Here is a 19,658-nt window from a genome sequence, read left to right on the forward strand (position 1 = left end):
CCCCCCACCGCCTCTTTTGATGACTTTCAAACGGATTTCGGTCTCTCGGAAAACTTTCAAACCATTCATCCCTTTCTGATTTGGAGCTATCCCCCCCCCTTCGTCTACGAGTAAAAACCTTGGACCGTGTATTACTCTTAGGAAATGGAAAAGTCTTGTTTTGTTCGTTTGTGATTACTTGAGCATTCTACGATTCTCTCTTGTTCCTTCGGCAGAGAGTGAGATCAGAGTAGAATAATCCTTTGGCAGGACTTTGGCTTCTGCTATTTTGGGCAAGTTGAACAATCGTCAGAACCTTTGACGAGGATCGTTTGATGAATATCATCATTGTTCGTGGCAGCTCCATTGGGTATTAAGTGGATTTCTTAATTATTCAGTTGGCATTACTTACGCCTGTGTCACGTTGCCAACTTCTTGGCAAAGCTTTCGTCCACCCACGGAGGTTACGCCTGGCTCGTGGATTCTTCTGTGGAAATAGAAAGGAGGTTAAAAAAAATGTCAATCAGAAAGTAACTCCCAGAGGGAAGTACGTTCGCGGTTTTGAGAAACGTGAAAAGCACATTGACATCCATTGCTAACGGTATAAAGTAAAATTCAATGTTAATAAGAGGTAAAGCAGAACAATGGCGAAAGGTGTAAAGGAAAAGGGCATTGAGGTGCAATGCTAGTAAAATAATATACTCTGTTAAAATCTACCTGGTGTTCAGTATATAAAAAGCTTATTAAATATTAGGGCCATTGTACTAGCCTTACACCACGACACAATACTGAAAATTTGAATAATCCTCAGGTATACACTAACAGGATATAATAAATATATGTCAATAATATTTCATACCTCTATCTATATAGCACTAAAAGTTGTATATGTCGATTAAAAATTGTATTAAAATTTTTTCTTATATCACCACTGCGCAATCTCTATGGAGTCGCCGTTTGGTACAGATTCTACATATACGAGATTCTCACGCGGTTTGCTAAGGTTATTTTATGTTAACCGAGTGCCTAGAATTTCTCGAAACCGCACGAGTATGAACCTTGCGAGCACGTAGAACTGCGAGAACTAATTAACTTTTGAGAAGAGAAACTGGATACACTGTAGTCGAGTAATATTCGTGTAGATGCACAATATAAACATAAACCATTGCCAAACACCTACACGATTCAATTGACAGCGAGGTAAGTTCCAATATGTCGCCTGTGTACAAAGTTACTCGCGTCCTTTGGCAGGGCTCTCCTTTATCGACGTGGATAATGGCCGATCGTGTTTCGTTATAGGTGGCATTGACTGTATTAATTTACCGTTTGCGCAAAGGAGCTTCGCGTTCGGTGTAACAATGGCAGCTATTGTTTTTTTTTCCTTGGGTTCCTGTTTCCCGCTATTGAACATAATCGAGCGTTAATCGAAGTACAATTTGCGTACCAGCGATCCGCGTCGAGTGCGGCATAATAATTCTCTTATTAATTGACTAATTGTCTGGAAGAATAAATGGTGCGTCGAGACGTTTCGAAGATTTTTTTTTTACCAGAAACATTCTTTTTTTATATAAAATAACCTCGGTTATCCTCGAGCGTGGAAATATAGACGGGGGGTCAAAGGGGTACGTTTTTAATGGGGACCCCTTTCAAGTGACCTCAGTAAGGTTCCTTAGAAATTCCATATGTCTGGATGCACTGTCCACCATTAGTACACGTATGTACTAATACGTGGCTACACGTTGTTTCATAAAGTGTAACAAGAGTGGTAGACGAGTAGGCGGTATTAAGGCCTAGTAATATTTAAAAAAAAATTCTCTATGGATACCATAGAGTTACCGACAGTACAACTTCACGTAGGTATGTAAAATTACGAGTGGTTTCAAAGTATGTATTTTTTAATCTAGCTATATAGACTGTACAAACCTACAGTCTGGGCAGAGGGTCCTGAAGTGCTCTGTAGGTACATACAAATGTTTCTTTTCAGTATCGATGCTCAGCCAAGGAGAGGAGGGTTAAATTTGAACGGTTGCGCCACTTCGAAATGGCGTCGCGAGTCAAGATTCTACAGGGTTAAAGTAATATAATGGGTAGCGAGTATACTCGAGGACCTTCTTTCATTTTTCTCTTTTATTTACCTTCATCCCTCCCCTCCCCTCTTTCTCCTTCTTTTTTTTTAAACGCCATTATAACCCGAACGTTCTTACGTTTCGCAGTGTCGAGTGCGACCGGGCGCGCATTGACCTTTGCCCTCACGCATGAAAACCCCAAAGGGGTCCTTTCCACGAGTGGTTCGTATACCGCAAAATCAAAAGTAGATAACATCGTCCGTGCGTTTTTTTTTTTTTTTTTCAAAGCGGGATAAAAAAAGAAGGTATTTCTGTCCCTTTCAAATAGTCTGTATTCGCATTTTTTTTTTCTAAGTACGCTCTTTGTGCACAGGCGATGTTCAATTGCGTTGGCGGGAGATTCAAAAGAAAATAGAGTCATGGAGTAAGCGCCTGGTATTGGCCGTAGGACAAATACGAGGGTGTTCCGCATTTATGGGGTACACGGGGCTCTTATGGGAGAGTCCCATAAAGGTTGTGATACCGGGGTAGCAGACGTTTTCTCTCCGTTCCCGTAGCTGGGGCGATGATCGATGATGTGCTTAATGATATTTTATTAGAGACACTTTCGAGGGTCAATATGGAACACGATACGGATGAATAATAACTCGGTTACAATGTTACTTATTGGAATTAGCGGCAGATTGTCTCCCTCGTGATGTTTTGTACTCAGTTATTTATAGCCAGTTATATAAGTTTATGCGAATACAATAAAACAATAAAAATATTGATATCTAAAAAATTGTCTAGCCCTATTGTTTTTATTTAATAACAAAAAATCAAATTTATATAGTCATCCCCATAGAGACACTATTGACTCTTGATGATTGGATCGTATTATCAGGTACTTGACTATTTATACACAAATCCCGTATATCTTGACACGTGTGTACACGCGTCAACGCGATAACAAGATGTGTGATATTATTACGCGAGAATACATAACAAGGTGTTATTAGGCAAGAAGCGGAATAACAGATCCCCGAGCAAGGCTCGTGGTAGATACCCAAACCATCTTACGAGGGTGGTGGATGCACGAGGCTATGATTAATGGTATTATCGTCCGGGATGCTGCGGATGGGGATGACTGGATGTGAAGCTTCTTCCTGAGGGAGTGGGAGACACGGATTTTCATGGTAAACACGTTCGTCCTCTCTTGACAATTATTACTCCTCGCCTGGTTCTTCTATAGGGACGTTAAAGGTAAGGAAATTGATACGGCAGCACCCCTGGCGGCGAGAAGTGGCAACTGAGGTGAGATTAATTTTTGTACGTCGCTCACAAGCGTTTCTGGATAATTCATAAGGAAATGCAAATTAGGATAATACGCATAAAGATAAATTAAATGAATTTCAATTGACCAACAGGATTGTTATTATTAATTAATAAATTTGATAATGCTTAATCCATTTAGGCTCTCTTTCATATTCCATTTAGGCAAAGTGGCAAGGACTCTTTATACGTTATATTCTATGCTTGCGCGTGCTGCTGCACAAACACGTGCGTAGGAATCGTAGTAATGCGAATTGGTCTTGACGTGGAATAGAAGTGGGGGACTAACACCAAGCCAGTCACCCTCCTAACAATCCCTCCAGTCAGTCACTCTCGCTCACACATATAAAACTCGAGCCGCGTTTAATTTTCGTAGACTCGAGAAAGACGTGAATCATTTCATTGTCTTTGTATATATACGGCGTATACGCAATACGCATTATGCTATACCTTCCCTATCGATATTACACTGCCTATACAGAAGTCTGTGCCCGACTATTGTGCGACCTCTCGAAATCCCTTTTCAGAGCATTCCAAACAATTGTTCCCGCATCTCGTCGATGGACTGTGAGGCTGATAAAATCGATAGGGTGGAACCTGTAATTTTTTTTTAATTTACCAAAATTATCACTTAACTAAGATAATAGGAATAAAAAAAGAAGAGGGTGGATGAATAACGTCGATTCGTGACCGGTCACTGGCATCTCGGATAACATTGGCAAACATGCTGGGGCACTGGGGACGAGGGGAACGACCAATGCCTTCTACACCATTCAATTCACAGATCCCATCCGACCATCTTGTCCAGCTAACGGAGCCCCTCATAATAACTCGGCTGTTCTGTAAGCAAAGAAAAAAAAGTCAACTAGCGAGCAATAAAGGTTTTGCTCAATAATATTATACCTTTGCTACGCGGAGACGGGGGAGGGATAACTTTAATATGTCACATTTATGGCTGTTTGGTTTATTATGAGAGCCAACCCATAAATGGTTTATTGGTCATTTCCGTAAAGATTCCCATGCGATTTTGCTCGAATGACCCGAGCAACATAAACAGACAATTTTCACAAATTCAATTATTCTCACCTCAAAGTCCTCAATTTCGAGTATGCGATTAATTGATTTGAAAATTCACCGACGCTATTTTGAATCACGTTTCATTGAAACCGTTATGGGTTCGAACGAAACAGCCAAAGACTGAAAACGGCCAATAATGTGATTCCATTCTGAGCTCACTTAAGCTAAATAAAGATTTGTATACCAAGTCGAATGGCCGATTGAAGTTTAACAAATAAAAATGGTCACGCCTTGTTCTCAAAAGACAGTTTGGGTAAAAGTATAAAGGGGGCGACACGGGGAGGGAGGGACAAGGGAAGGACATAGGGCGAGAAAAGAGTCCCAAGAGACCTACAAGAGAGACCCTTAAGTTTAGGGCTTCCCCTTTTCAAAACTACACTTTCTAATATTTGCATAGAATAAGTCTCTTCGCAAAAGTAATCTCGTTATTTAAACGGTCGTTATACGACATGGTACGGGCCATTGTTCGTCTAATTTTAACGCTCCTTTAGGAACACAGGGTCGTTCGCCTTCAGGGTTTCTTGGGCACGGAGAACCGAAACAAACTTCGGAATAACGCGATTGTCCAACTTTTCATTTCGTTCAGGGCTGATTGGAGGGGAGTGGGCCCCACCTTTTTTTTCAACGTGGTTTTCGGGCATCCTTTTGGATTTTCCTAGGACAGTACTGAGTTCTCTTCTACGAGGCCTTGTCTACGGGGCCTTATATTTTGCTTTTCAATGGTACAAGTACAATCGGTACACTCTCGTGCAGGCTATTTGGCAATTAGAACCGGCGGTCGTAGTTCCCGTCAACAACCGGGTCAATAAATAGTCAACAGTATACAGTTTTATGACAGTCATAAGGGCGTATTTCTATAGTCAAAGGATAATCCTATTTTCGAGCTTAGACCCTTTTCTCTTTTTTTTTTTTCCCAAATTCGACAATTTTGCTACCCGACCCCTATCGAGGGGTGCACTTTTTTTTTCCTTACAGTCGAACTTAATGCGTGAGCCTTGTAGGTGACTAATTAATCCTGTTAATGACAGAACAAACTTATATTGGGTTAGATTAGATTTTATGATCAAATGGATCCTTCTAACGAGATTCATTGATTGTTTCTATTTTAGGCAACTATTCATTTTTAATCAATTTATTTAACAAATTTAATTAATTCTTAACACCCATGGATTTAACGCTTGTCCCTCGTAAACTGTATATTGATTTTTTGTTGGAATATCATTTATTGCACTTTGAGCAAAAGAATTTGGTCTTTCGTGAAAATTTCTAATTTAACAATGGGACAGGTATGTAATTACGATTTACAAATCCTCATTGAGCCTTACACGTTATTTTGCACCTAGAACAATTTCAATGACCACTAGAAAAGAGGGATCACACTTCTGAAAGGGTACTGTCTCACAATTAGCAACACTTACTTCTTACTATTGGTTTTATTTGTCAGTCTACTGTTGTACCGTTCTTCTAACGGGGTCAGCGATTAATGGACAAAAAAAAAATGAAAAACTAGAGCGATATCAAGAGCGCGTACAGTCCCGAAAAAAAATACATTTTCAACAATACGTCGGTAGGATGATGAAAAAAAAAATACACGCCTTTCACGCATTAATAGATATGAGAATTAATATAAATTTTTTAAGACACCTCAAGTCGTTTTCAAGATATAGCCCAAAAAAAAGAGTTTGAAATTACGTAATATTATTCGTTATTACAATTTTTTGTCTTTTCCCAAAGCGCAATATAATTTATAGTATCACTTAATTTTACGTGTTAGTCATGTACGATTTGTCCTATTCCGAAAGTGCCGTATAAATTAAATAAATTACGAAGCGATGCTCTATGTCGATATTGTTAAAGAAATAAAAATTATGATCGATCAAAAATACATTTGTAAGACGGTCACGTCGAAGAGATGTGTGTATGTTCACGATCGGAGTAAACGGTATGTCTGTCTCTTTCTTACGCACGTAAATCCCCATGAGCGTGTCTCTCTCGCACTCGTGGCACTTATAGAAAAACTCGAAAAAATTTCAAGACTTCTCTTTTCCAATCGCTCGATCAAATCGGTCGTATAAAAAAGTGACAGTAGAAACTGCTCGTCAATTTCGATTGTAAATGATTGCCATATTGGACCAAAGCAGTGGTTGACACTTGTCGTAATAATCGGCGCATTACGATAGGACGGCCGCGCTGTGTATCAGAGAATCGCGACGAGGAAAGTTGCCCTTTTGAAACAAACGTCTCGGGACCACTTGTTGCGCTTCAGACTGTCGGCCAGGTATTAGTAGAAATTTACGAAAGTGAGAAAAATTAGAATTTTTATGTTTACTCAAAAATAATCGTCATCTTCGTGATATTCCATATACGTTTGATGATTTTTCCTTCGTTTGTGACAAGTAAAACTGGTTTTGCCAAGAGTTGTAGTTATTTACCGGCGCAGTCGCCATTTTGGTTTGAGGGGTGATTTATATATATATTTTTTTTTAATTAAATGACATGAAATTCTTTGAATATAAAATTCTTCTGACTTTCCAAGGGAAATACAAGGGTCGATTCGTTTGGCTGGGCAGATGACTGGGGGCTGACTGGTTGGCACCCGGATGCATCTCAAAATAACGATTGTCTCTATTCGCAGAGACGCCTCTAATTAACAGAGACGGTAATTAACGCTAATTGGACGATGCGATTATCTAAAAATCGCGCATCGCGTAATGCGGCTGTGAAGGCTCGTTGGCCTTTATAGGGATAAATGCTTGAAGCAAGGTATAGGTTAGGTTAGTCGCGGATCGAACCTCAAACGAATAAAATACCAATCGAGTTTCCATGTGTTCGTCATCTACTGGTCCTTTGCCAGCGGGCGCGATAATTCGTGTAGTTTCAGTGCTTAATCGAGCGTATGATCAAAGCCAGTGGAAAAATTCACATCCAAACGCGTCTGTAACGCGTCAGCCATTGACAGTATCGGCATCTCGTCGACGATTGAATAATTTCCCATATTCGGATACTGATCTGTCAAATATAAATTCACCAGAAAGTTACAAGCCCAAACTTAATTTGATAAAAGAACAAAATAAATAATACCTCAAATCCATGAAATAAAGTCTCGTGTAACTGTGGAAAGGAAGTTTGCCAGCATTTTCCTAGCCCCCATGGCGACAAACGAGCCTTAAATTGATTGGACAAATATGGCAGTGGGTCCAGTGGGGCCCGTTGGGTCCTGCGACTGACAAACGTCTTAAGATAATACTCGTTATCCAAGGGAACCAAGTGGGGCCCTTCTGTATATCCAGGCAGTCCGGTGTCTATATACACCTCTTGGATCCTTTCACAGAATTTCGTCTAGCACACGCTCCTCCTGTCCACCTTCAATTTCCTGGAGGCAGGAAGGTGCCTCTTGATACTTGCTACTCGAGTAGCCTTCTTCTTCCCCAGCCACTTCTTCGTCTTCTGGTAGCTCTCACTATTTGCGTCTGTATACATACACAGCATCCACTGGCGTTAAACTCTTATACCACTCTTTATCTTTATGCCCATGCTTGCCTTGTTTACACTTCTATTAAAGACCGTCCATGGATATGGCTTTAGGAAGTCTGGAAGTTAAAGAAAGAAAAAAAATAAAAATAAAAGCCACATGTGTCTGCTACCGAAAATTCAAATATTTTGTCATACGTTTACTTATTCAAAAATTTTTTTTAAATACCTTCAAGCAGCTTGCATACGTGCCACGCAAAAAGTCTCGAACGGTCCCTGTCACCCGGTTGAATTTTCAAACTGCCAAACCTCCATTTCGAAAGAAAGAAAAAACTCGTATCGCTCTCCATCTGTGGAAAAATAAAAAAAAAAGCAACCGATCAATCCTCAAGTAACGATAAAATCGTGAAGACGTCCTGGCTCAAAGTTGAGTCAAGTTTACAAAGCACTGCGACCAGTGAGATGAGCTCAAGTATTTCAGGTACCTATGTAAACACGTGGCAGGATCCCTGTGTTAAGATGAACGGAGACGTCGCTGTTTGTAAATGATAATGACCATTAGAACGTTGGGCTAGGCAACGCGTTCCTTGTGTACGATGATTCTTCCACTTAGCGGAGTGACGAGAAGAGCTCCCGTCTTATGTTTACCCGTCTATACTCCGAAGGACAGATTTTCGTTTGAGGAAAAAAGGAGTCGCTGTTGCCGATGTCGATGCTAATGTTGCTCCAGCCTGATGGAAGGATCCTGAAGATGAAGAGCAAAGGTTTATACAATAGATAAGGACCCAAGTATCACCTTTAGTATCACTATAGATGTCAGAGATTCGAGAGCCGTTCCGTCTGGACGTGTGAGGTCAGTATTAACTATACGTCAATGGTTTACGAGACAGCCCGAGCCAACCAGTCAGCCAGGTTTGCCAACCACGCGAACCAACTGGAACCGATGAACATGAATGTTGACGAGCGCCACATGTCCTTATGGTCTGGCTCATAATTGCCTCTAACCACTAGATACATTTTTATCTCAATATTAGACAGATCTATATGTCTTTTCTCTATGGCAATACTTGCCTTACCTATTCAATTCAATATTTCATATATTCTCAGAGATTACCTCAGCCCTTATAATATGACTTTATATCCAGTCTTCATAATGCTTAATGCTCGTCCACTCGTCCCTCATCATCTTCCTGGACCGACTTGTGCGGCCGACTCCTGCAGAGTTCAAAGGTCCCAGGACCGTGGCAAAAGTTATGTTTACGCGCGATCGGAACATAACGAGTCACGGATAACACGGCAGTATCCGCCAAGAAAGGACGTCCCGCTGGGTTCAGGACTTGCGTCATGCTTTACGGGGTACGTTCTGTGAAATATTATGAAATTATGCGGCGCCCGTTCGTGGGGGTTGCGTGTGCCTGATCGAAGACTCCAAATGATCTAGGATGCCAAGTATCCTGTGGGATAGACCAATTAAAAGTGGACGATGAGTATACGTGCTTTATACGGTAAATAGATTTTGTTAGAGAGAGATTTTACCATGTGGTTCGTGTCCGTACTGTCACTTCCCTTTTGGGGGGAAAAAAAAAAAATGTTAATTTCCTTTAACTTTGTGAACTCTCTTCAAACATCGATGCTCCTTGTGTTACGTTGCCACGTGAAGATGTCGAATTTTACACCGGTGCGTTAATTACATTAGAATCGATTGCTTCTGCCTGTCCTCTTCTTTATCATTGAAATTTCATTGACAAATAAATTTATCGTTTTATACCATACGACAGTGGATACTTGTACTCCGTCTTCCTGCAAGCAAAGTAATATACATATATATATATATATATATATATATATATATATATATATATATAGTTAAAAAAATTCCATAAACTAAAAATCTCTAAGACATACCGAAATACAAGTCCAAGGGAAGAAGAGGCGCGAGAGGAGGAGGATGAGTCAAAGGAAGAAGAAGCAGCTAGCCGGGAATAATCACTGAGAATGTAAAGGGGTCAGAAAGCAAGCCCTGAAATATTCGCAGATGCATAAAGACGTGAAATATGGCCGCATGAATCAGCTGCTCTTGCCGCGGAGTGAACGGGTCCGCGGGAGGGTTTGACAATATCCTCGCGCGGCATTCTGCGCGGATTAGCGCCTCGAGGTTTTATGGGCCATTTTGTTTATGCACGGACGGGGCAAGGTTGCCTTCTTTCGCACACACGTGCACGAAAGACTGGCGCACGAGCGTCCCTAACCTCTACGAACATTTCAAGTATATGCACTTCTCGGGACTGTCGTACGAGCCGAAGCCAGACTCGAGGAGACTCTGACGTTTCGGTCGATCATTGAAAACTATGAAAAATACGTACCAAAGTGTCCCGCGCTCGATTGCGACCGTGCGGCTTGTCCATTTTGATTAGGTTAGAATTCACCTGGTAAGCGATCTTTTGTAGAGGGCGCCAGAGTCGTTGAGGTTAGGTATGAAATCAGAAGCACAAAAGTGAAAGACAGAGATTGTATATGAGATTTTTCAAGGTTTGACTAGGTCGGTGGGGGGATGCACAATTCATAGAACAGTTCCGACGGTACCTTTGCGGATTAATGTGACAATGGCGGAAGCCCATCGACTGGAGAGAGAAGGAATATATATATATTGGATGCGACGCATTCGGTGCACGTTCTACGTGCACACGAGTGAACTGGTGTACGGGTCGCTCGGTGTACACGATTTGAGGGACAATGGACCCAGTTCCGAACAATAAAATACAAGAGCGTCACAAAGCAGGGATCAGCGAAACAACAAGCGGTTTCACTCGGCTCCAATGCGGATTACAGGCAGATGCTTCGTTGCGTTGCGTTGCGTTTGGATTTGCTTCTCCCTCCCTGCCCATCTACCTTGGCCTACCCGATTAGCTGCGTTTCCTACGTTCCACACGTTTCGAATACCGAAATCCGCCCACTGACAATTGACAGACACTATCGGCTGCTGGATATTTCCTACCGGTGTTGCTGCTCTTAAAAGGTATTTAGTATAGCTATGGTACGTTTATAATAAAATGAGCTTTTGATTCATATTGTAATTAGCGGTGTCCCAAATCGATTGAATGGGATTTAATATACATTTGACACGGGTGTTTATTAAATCTAATGCCATTTACAAGGGTGGGGAGAGTTGAATATTTTGATATCTACAGGGTGTATTTTAAATGTCTGTCAATGAGATATCTGTTGAATGTTGATGTAGGGAAAATAGAATTTTTTTTTTCTGAATGAGAGAGAGAAAGAGGGAGACTTGAGAGTGAAATTAAATTTGGAAAATGACGAGAGTACGATGCAATTTCCCTGGCAAGTTAAAAGCGAGCGATAATGCCGATCGATAAGGTGCGACATATCGTCTCTACTCCCGGCCAGGAACAGTGCAAGCGATAGGATCGCTCTCGTGAAAATCCCAGACGTAAAAGTGACACGTAGGAAATTAAAAAGATAGTATTTTAAATTGAAAAAAGAACTGGTCACAATGTGCTCTTGCTGGGCGGCGAGCGAGGGTGAATCTGGATGGGATTGGCGGTTGCTGGTGGAGGATGAAGAATGGCGGTTGTCGAAGAGGAAAAGCCGTGCTCCACTCCTAGGAGAACCAGGAAGTCCAATGGTAGCTAAAAACGAAAGAAAGGACTCTGGTAATTAACGGTTTAAATTGGATCTCAGCTGGGCGACTTATTGCCGATTGTCGGCACCAGGAAGACGACATAGCAAAATCAAGAACAAAATTGCTTCAGCACACCGAGTGTACCACACTACGTCATTGTACCTGGGACAGATCATCCTCTTTATCCTAGTAAGAACTGAACCACTAGAGAAGATTACCAGCTTCTTACTCACCCGATATAGTAGAACAAATGTTACTTCAATTTTACTTCACATAATTCAGCCCTCTTACGTCTCTACAATTACAAATTGATTTTCTAGTACTCAGGGCATTTTTTTTGCCTGACAAATATATTTCTATCAAATGTAACTTTGCAGTCGCAATGATTATGCTTGTATTTATGTGATTTCCAGCATTGTACCTACGTAGGATCCTGGTCCATGGGTATTGTCATGATTTCACGAGGAGTGAAATGCAGTGATAAGAATGCGAGCGAGAAAGACAGAGAAGGAAGTGTATACAAAGAGAGAAGGCAGACCTCAATCGAACTTTCTAGAAGGGATTGAACAACCGTTTTCTAATTACCAGTTTATCGGACCGGACTTCTCCCTGCTTCTCTTTTGGTTTACTCCCTTTTCCTACATCGGTGAGAGTTCGCTCCATCCAACGTAGTCCCTCAGGAGCCCAGCCTGATCCTCACCCTAAACCCACAGACCATCCCCATACCCCAGTGTCTCCCCATCTATCAGCAGAGTCCACTTGGATTTCATCGCTTTCGTTAGCCTTCGCCAAACTCCGTTAGAATCTCTAGCATACAAGCAGAGATGCTATCAGATGAGATGAGATGAGATGAGAGGCAATACCGGAGCCAGAGGGTTATAGAGTAGCAGAAGAGAGTACAATTAAACTCAATCCTATACAAGTTGTTTTTCTTTTGATTCGCCTCGCTCCCTCACATGACAATTCCAATTTAACCCGCCAACTGACTCCGGACTCTTGCCATTCCTCTCCATCTCCTCTCTCCCACGCTACCTCGTACCTCACTCACTCTGTCCCCATACCCATGCCAGGAGCACGGCCCTTTCCACTTTCTAAAGGGAACAGAAGGGCTGCTGACTTTTCGACATTTCAATCAGACATGAACCATCCTCCACATTACCTCCCGGTCGAACCAGGAGCGGAATGGACCGAACTGGACTGGTTCCCTCTGGTCTCTCTTGATTTCAGCCAATTCGTACTATTCCTGTGTTACTCGTTTCAGTAACTCACTCACTCACTCTGACTGCCATTTCTAGTCCTGGTTCTACTTTTCTCTCTCTCTCTATCTCTCTCTATCTCTGAATTTCCTTCTCTTTCTCTCTCTCTCTCGCTCCCCGAATTCAATGCATGTTTTAATGAAACACTGCTGGCCCGCTGCCCATTGTCAGTAGCATTGTTACCTAGATGACTGGTCGATCGGAGGCCTCGCGCTTTTGTACCACCAGCAACCTTCTGCTCCCCCACAACGTCGACCGAACCGACGAATAATCCATCCATCCTCCAAACTCGCCCCCAGGACTCAGTGGCCCTATCAGTATTTTGGAAAACGTCCAGGGCAACAACATCAGCGACCTCAACAGCGAGCGGGGACACCGGCACTAGGAACACCAGTTACTGGGTAACAATAATCCACGAGGACCTGAACTTCCAGGGATGAGGCACCGTGTGCGGGCCCAGTGGTTGAATCCGTCGGACCTACGAATGGAATTCAAGGATCGAACGTTAGTTTCAAGCGGAATGAAAGGAAAAGAGAAATATGTAAAATCCGACTGATCTTGTACCTGGATAATTTTGAGTTACTGGAAAATTTCATTTGTCAACTTCTTATCTGGGAGTTTGCTTTACCTTCCTGCTGGACTGCATTCACTGACTCATCATATTCGCACGAGACAGCCATGAAACGGCCCGAAGAAACGGTTCGCGTTATGCGATTCTCTACGCTAATAACTTCTTTGTCAGATGTGTCGGGCGCTGCAGTTTTGCCTCGGCCGCTGAAATAACGATCTAATTCGCCGAAGGAAACAAAGATCCTATAGCCGGAGGTTCGTGCTGCGTTGTTCAACCTGAGGAAACCATATTTCTTTTTCCTTTACACAGTATGGTTATTGCTTTTCTTTTATTCTATCTGGACGTTCCCATACCTACCTCGCCCCTCTTCCCGATAAACTTGCATCTGAAGATTCTGCCACGAATATTCCCCAAAAAGATGTGGTCCAGCATTCCTGAGATGATATTCCAAAAAGTTGACAGGAACTTCCTCTGCGGTCAAGAAATTTTTTTTAGGTATTATATTAAAATGACAATTCTTTTTTTAATTATTAATGCTTGTCTGGGGTAAATTATATATATATATATATAATAAATATTTACGTGATGGCAGTTAAATAAACTAAATCCATTGGTACACAGGTTGTAATCTGTATTTCTGTTACTGTTTGTTCAGAATGTGGATTATCGGCAGCTCGTCAGCTCTTGGAATTCCACCTGAAAATATGTCGGAGGCCTTGCGTTTTTCATTGTGGTCCAGAATGATGACGGCCGACGGTTCGCGTTCTTTTCTACGGGGAATGTGTACTCATTGTTGCCAACAGTCCGCGTTGCATAATAAAAATTCCGTTCGATAAATCGCGCCTCTGCGCACGGCCAGGGGCATTGTCTAGTGCGTGCAGGAGTGGTTGCGGAAGAAGGTGCGAGGAGAAGAGGATAGAATAATGAGAGAGAAAGAGAAAGAGAGTGTCAAAGGATAAAAGAGTAAAGCAATGAGTACGCTGTGAGAATTCGTGAAGCGACTGTCGAGACTGAGTGAATTAATATATTCGATTGTTTCGTATAGACAATACGAACCCCTTAAGTTACAGAGAATATTAACTGTTAAAAATAAAGGTTGGTATCAGTTACTAAAAAAAAAAAAGGAATAAAAAAAACGAAAGATTGAAGAAAGAATTAGAATAATTAGAGACAAGAAAGACGTAGAATATGTATTGTAAGTAAGCACCAGAAGATTGTGTCTATTATGGGCTGTTTCTAAGAAAATAAAGAAGAGAGAAAGAGTAGAGCGCGAGGCATGAATTAGAAGGAATAGAAAGGCGGTGATTTCTTGTGTAAAAAAAGAAAAAGAAAAAAGAACAAAGCTTGCAAAGGTGCTACGCTTCGTTCGTGATACTTCGAACGAAGGTTAATCGCCGGATCTTTTCACACCTGAGTAACAATGGCTACCGTCAATGGGTCATCATGTTGGTATCCATGAAACAGGCTATTGTCTATTAGGTCGTAGAAGGGAACCTGGTTATTAAGACGTTAAAAATTGGAAATTAATTAAATAAATACCAGAGGCTACGCTCGGCGTTATTATACATACACCTAGACTGAACCGTGACGTATTACGTGTCGAGGCGTTAATGGTGGTTTCCTGGCGTGTCGAAAGGTCCCATAATAAGGTCCAAAGATTCCAACAGCCACTACGATACAGCTACGTTTCGTTTTTAACCCGTGAAAAGAGGAATTTCCTGGAAAGGCGTATAAAGCGTTAGTAGGTGGAAGCACGCAACCGGAACTCAAAGATAAAACTGGACATACCATAACGGATGGTTCCGGTAGACCTTTTTTGAGGAAACAAAGTTCATTCAAAAAATAAATAAGAACAATACCGATCAGGTAGGTCGGTTCCCGTAGACGTTTATCCCAAGTCTTCAAAACGTATTGGCGAGCATCGACAGGCTAGCCCGTGGAAACTGTCACCTTGTACAATGGCTAGGAATCCCGTTTCGTGAAAGAATAAAAGGACATTATCCCAAGGGAAAGGGACAAGTCCCAGGACGGAGGAAGTAAACGAGAATTCTCGAGGATCTCGTAGAGACTTCGAACGAAGCCATGTTTTGGGCATTGTGGCAGCGAGATAATGCCGACAGCCCTGAAGGAATTGTCACCAGGTGTCACTACGTTCTCGTTCCTCCCTCCACCTCGTGTTTACCTCTTTCTTATTCTCTTTCACTACTTCACTTCCCCGGCCACACAAATCGAAAGCTCGAGCGTATTCAAACATTCTCTAATTCCTAACCTAACGAAGCATACTTCTCCAAGCCACGTAACCTGTCTCACCTATTCTCCGAGTGTCGCTGCACATTTTCACATCCGATTTTTCTGTCTCTTCCGTTTTCTCGGTGCAGGAGATGCAGAAGGGTTTCGTGCATAAATGCAGTTACAGGCTGGCAGGCGTTGGTAGGCAAAAGGAACGAACTGGCTCTAATTAAGTAAATGCCTCGGAGCTCCTGCTCCTCTTGCCGACAGACAATGTTCGCAGTTTCGCACCCTTGCGGCGCCTACAGCAACTACTCACACCCGCCGTTAGTCCCCGGAGCCCAGTTTCCTCTTCCAACAGCCCGTCGCGTAGCTCGCTTTAATTAAATGCTTTCACGGCACGATTTTAGAGCCAGCGAGCGAACTGATATAAAGACAGCCTAAGGATCGCGAGGTGTCAGCCTAGAAGAGTTTCAGCGTGACGTGAGATCACAAGAGTACGTGCAGCCACCGTGTGTCCATCGCGAGCGCCCACCTCCACTCGTGACAACCCTTTCTTTATGAAGCTTCGGGCAGAGGGTTCCTTTCTCGGTAAAAAATGCTCACAGAGAGAGGTAAGTCCCGTCTTCAACTCGCCTTACCGACTTTGTTTTTTCCTTTCCTTTTCCTTCTACGTTAGACGTTACGTTAGTACCTATTCTAACCGCTAGGTGGCACATCGAGCGATTCTACACAGTACACATTTTTCTCGGACACATTTGCACATTATGCCAGAGGTTACCTTTCATCGTCAGGTAACGAAACTTCATTACATGTATATTCCGTATAAATAATTATTTCACGAAATTGACAAGTGGTAATTTAATACACGACGTTCATTCGACACCCGCGGATAAAGAAGCTCGGAAAACGTAGACTTCAAAGCCTCTACGCCAATTACGTTGGGCATAACGGCGGCTCTCTCGATGCTCTCTCGTCTCTCCTCTGCCAGCACGCTTCCCGACACGTTTAACGCTTATATTAGTATTCAGAGAGCGAGACTCTCGCTCACTTACACTTTCTCATTCGCTCCGAGTTTTTCGCAGTCGCCTCGCGAATTGCGGTGGCGTTCGCCCGTTCGTCGGGGCGTTTCTCGCCCTCGTCGTCTAATTCGTCATTTTGCCAGGGACAAAGTGACGCACAGTGCGAAAATATGTAGGCTGAATGGCCGCAGTGGAGTCGCACTAACCGGCTTACGGCTGATGCCGAGGCCGCGGCGCTAATTGGCATTGAAAAAAGGTGCTGACGATAGCTAAGTACCCACCTACGTTACCTACGCTTCCTGCCGACCTCATATTACGCCACCTACCCTAACTTTGCTAAATCAGAGAGAGAACAAGTAGAAAAGCAGCAGCACTCCTCCCGTCAGCAGTACCCTACCTACTGGCAGCCAGTCGTAACCCTCTATTCCTCTTTCTTTTATTTTTCATTTTTTTCCCCTTTCTTTCTCCTACCCTCTGTTCACCGCTAGTCCTCTTCGACTCTACCGGTAACCCTATGGCTTTCTCTGACTTTTGCCAGACCTGCAAGCTCGACAACCGTCATTCGTATATCCGCGAGTCAACACCGTCAAACATCGAAGTGCAAATAAATACAGAGAGAGACAGAGAAACGCGTTCGAGCCGATTCGCAGAGCGACAAACGCAGCGGCTCGGCCGCAAACGGCTCAAAGGCGCAAAAATCTTGTGCAAGAGCACAAAGCACGTGTAATTAATTAAATGAGAGTCGACGCCGACTGGGGCCGGGAAGTGGGGGGAAATTTCCTCCCGCCGTGGTTCCGGCCGTCCGGCTCGGGTTACGGCCTCCCTCTCCTCGGGGTAGCACGCGACTCTTTGACCGCATCCGCTCCTGGAATTATATATAGATATACACCAACCTACTTTGTATGTTTGCAACGAGACCCCGGCCCTCCCGGAAAAAAAAGGTACCAAAGCCATAAGAAAAAGGCAGAAACGCCGGTAAAGGCCTTTGGGAAGGGGTCTCTGGCGGGGGCCGGAGGGGATTGAGGTTACAAGTGAAAGGCCAAAGGTGGTTGCGGAAGTGGTGGTAGCGTTTGTCATGCTGGAAGGTTCACTCTGGGGGGGCTTACTACTCGTAGGGGTTTGTCTTGAGCACGGTCACCGTTAGTTCGCTAATTACAGCCATTTTCTCCCACTATAACCTCCGGAGAGGGTAAGCGCAATATTACCTGAGAGGAACGACGTTTCCGTGGCCGCCATTACGTACACCCAAGAATGCATTCACACCCTTGTATTTATATTGGAGTCCCCTTTTTTTTTAATATTATAATATTTTCTCTTATCTTCGTGTTCGTTGTTTCTTTTTTTTTGTTTTCTAGCACTATTCCGTCTTTGCCCTGTCTTCGTATCTACCTGGGCATTAATGGCCGGGCACTTTATTGTGAGTTTTGTTGGTGCTCTTGGGGAGACCTGGTCCTAAGTGAAGTAATGGCGGTAGAGCGACGCCAGTATGGTCAGGAGGGTATGCGCGGAGGGTGAAAAGTCAAAAAGTCAACAAATGCATAAGTCCCACTTAAGGTATATTGAGAGATAAAATGCATGCGAAGATTTTTATTGGGGGTCCCCACTTAGGCCACCCGAAATTGACGGTCCTGGGACCTTTATAACCTGAAAGCATCGTTTAGGGCTCTACAGCCGTAAGGTCGGGACTGTTGGTGAAAATTTTTGTAAAATCAAGAAAGAAAGCAGGGATGTAACAGGAGGGTGTTAAGATGCACAAAAGACCGGGGGATGAAAGGGATGAAAGTTAGCTAGTGGGATATATGGAAGTTGAGTTTTTGGGGGGGTGTCCCTAAATTTTACGGTCACTTGTAGTTTCAAGGTCAGGACCTTTCGGACCAGCGAATATATTCTAATTACGGTAATAAGTCGAATCCCGTTTTACAGAAATTTATGAAATCGACCTACGGTAGAGGCACATCCACGAAATTTCTTTTATAAAATTCCAAACCGGAAGTCTCCCAAGTGAAAAAAAAAATTAACAATGAAAAATTCTGCATTGAAAAATTTGTTCTTGAAAAAAAAAAAGAAGATAATACCATTATAATACATGCGTGGAAAAATCTTCTTTATCCCAGCCCCCTTACGCGTATCGTGCACCGAGTAGGTATTATAGGAAGGAAATATTTTTCAAGGTCGATCGACCGGCAACTCCTTTCGATCCATTGAACACACATCCGGCCATTTGTACACAAGCAGTGCAACATGTAGCCACTTGGATCCCTTACCATTGTCCAATATCGCGAGCCCCCAAATCTATTTTTCTCGAGCGTCCATTGTGTGGGGGAAAAAAAAAATCTCTTTGGCACACTATTATTATTATACCCCCATACACTTTATTGGGTCCATCCAGTTGGCTTTGCTTAGAAATAAAATATCCAGAAGAACGCGCAACCCTGTAATACATACTTGTATTGAATTCTAAGAAAAAAAAAAAAAAAATAAAAAAAAATAATAAAAATCCCTTGTCACCATATAGGGTGAAAAAATAATTCCCTAGGCAATCCTTTAAATCCTGATCCTCGCCGAAGTGTCCTTACACGGAATATCATCAGGAGGATAATATAACTCGCTTAGAAATGTTTTCCCTCGATCCACCCCTTGATCAGAGTCAGTTCCACCCCATGGCGGTATGGCGCAAATGAAAATTAGCATTTGGCTTTAATACCTTACGGGGCTCCCCCTGAAGATGGATTCGCGGCACGGGTTCGGCGCTCGGGCTTCCGAGGCTCGAGGCTTCCGGCGCAGGTATCACTGTTCGAGAAGCACTCGAGGTTAAGAAGACATGCAAATCGCGTGCCGGTGACAGGTACTATTACTGCTGACGCTTAGAAGGAAATAAATTCGTACGGTAAGAGCGGCACGCGAACCCTCTTTATTTTTCAGCTTGTACGTGCATATATATATATATATATTTTGGATCTTATTCCGGGTAGCGCGCATAATTTTCTTTACTCGAGGTTGTCAGGCCTGGATGGGTCGTTGGTGTCGAATAAATTC

The 19,658-nt window shown here is 42.8% G+C and overlaps 2 long non-coding RNA genes across 3 annotated transcripts; both read right to left on the bottom strand.

Moving 5' to 3' along the window:
* Positions 1–3,578: 3,578 nt before the first annotated feature.
* LOC112495210 lies at positions 3,579–14,380 on the bottom strand. 2 transcript variants are annotated; one of them, XR_003061561.1, is made up of 12 exons: positions 13,954–14,380; positions 13,725–13,842; positions 13,429–13,646; positions 12,984–13,278; positions 10,268–10,342; positions 9,441–9,704; positions 9,019–9,358; positions 8,390–8,649; positions 8,134–8,254; positions 7,515–8,023; positions 7,244–7,442; positions 3,579–4,196 (listed from the first exon to the last, which is right to left on the bottom strand). It is a non-coding gene; the product is annotated as an uncharacterized LOC112495210 (long non-coding RNA). The 2 variants fall into 2 exon arrangements; XR_003061562.1 differs by lacking the exons at positions 3,579–4,196; positions 12,984–13,278; positions 13,429–13,646; positions 13,725–13,842; positions 13,954–14,380 and adding an exon at positions 10,488–10,546 and having other exon boundaries at positions 6,218–7,442.
* Positions 14,381–14,597: 217 nt separating this feature from the next.
* Positions 14,598–16,506, bottom strand: LOC112495211. The gene is made up of 3 exons (XR_003061563.1): positions 15,160–16,506; positions 14,942–15,089; positions 14,598–14,865 (listed from the first exon to the last, which is right to left on the bottom strand). It is a non-coding gene; the product is annotated as an uncharacterized LOC112495211 (long non-coding RNA).
* Positions 16,507–19,658: the final 3,152 nt, after the last annotated feature.

Source organism: Cephus cinctus, unplaced genomic scaffold (genome assembly GCF_000341935.2).
Source record: "Cephus cinctus unplaced genomic scaffold, Ccin1 Ccin1_scaffold1709, whole genome shotgun sequence".
Taxonomy (NCBI): Eukaryota; Metazoa; Arthropoda; class Insecta; order Hymenoptera; family Cephidae; genus Cephus; species Cephus cinctus.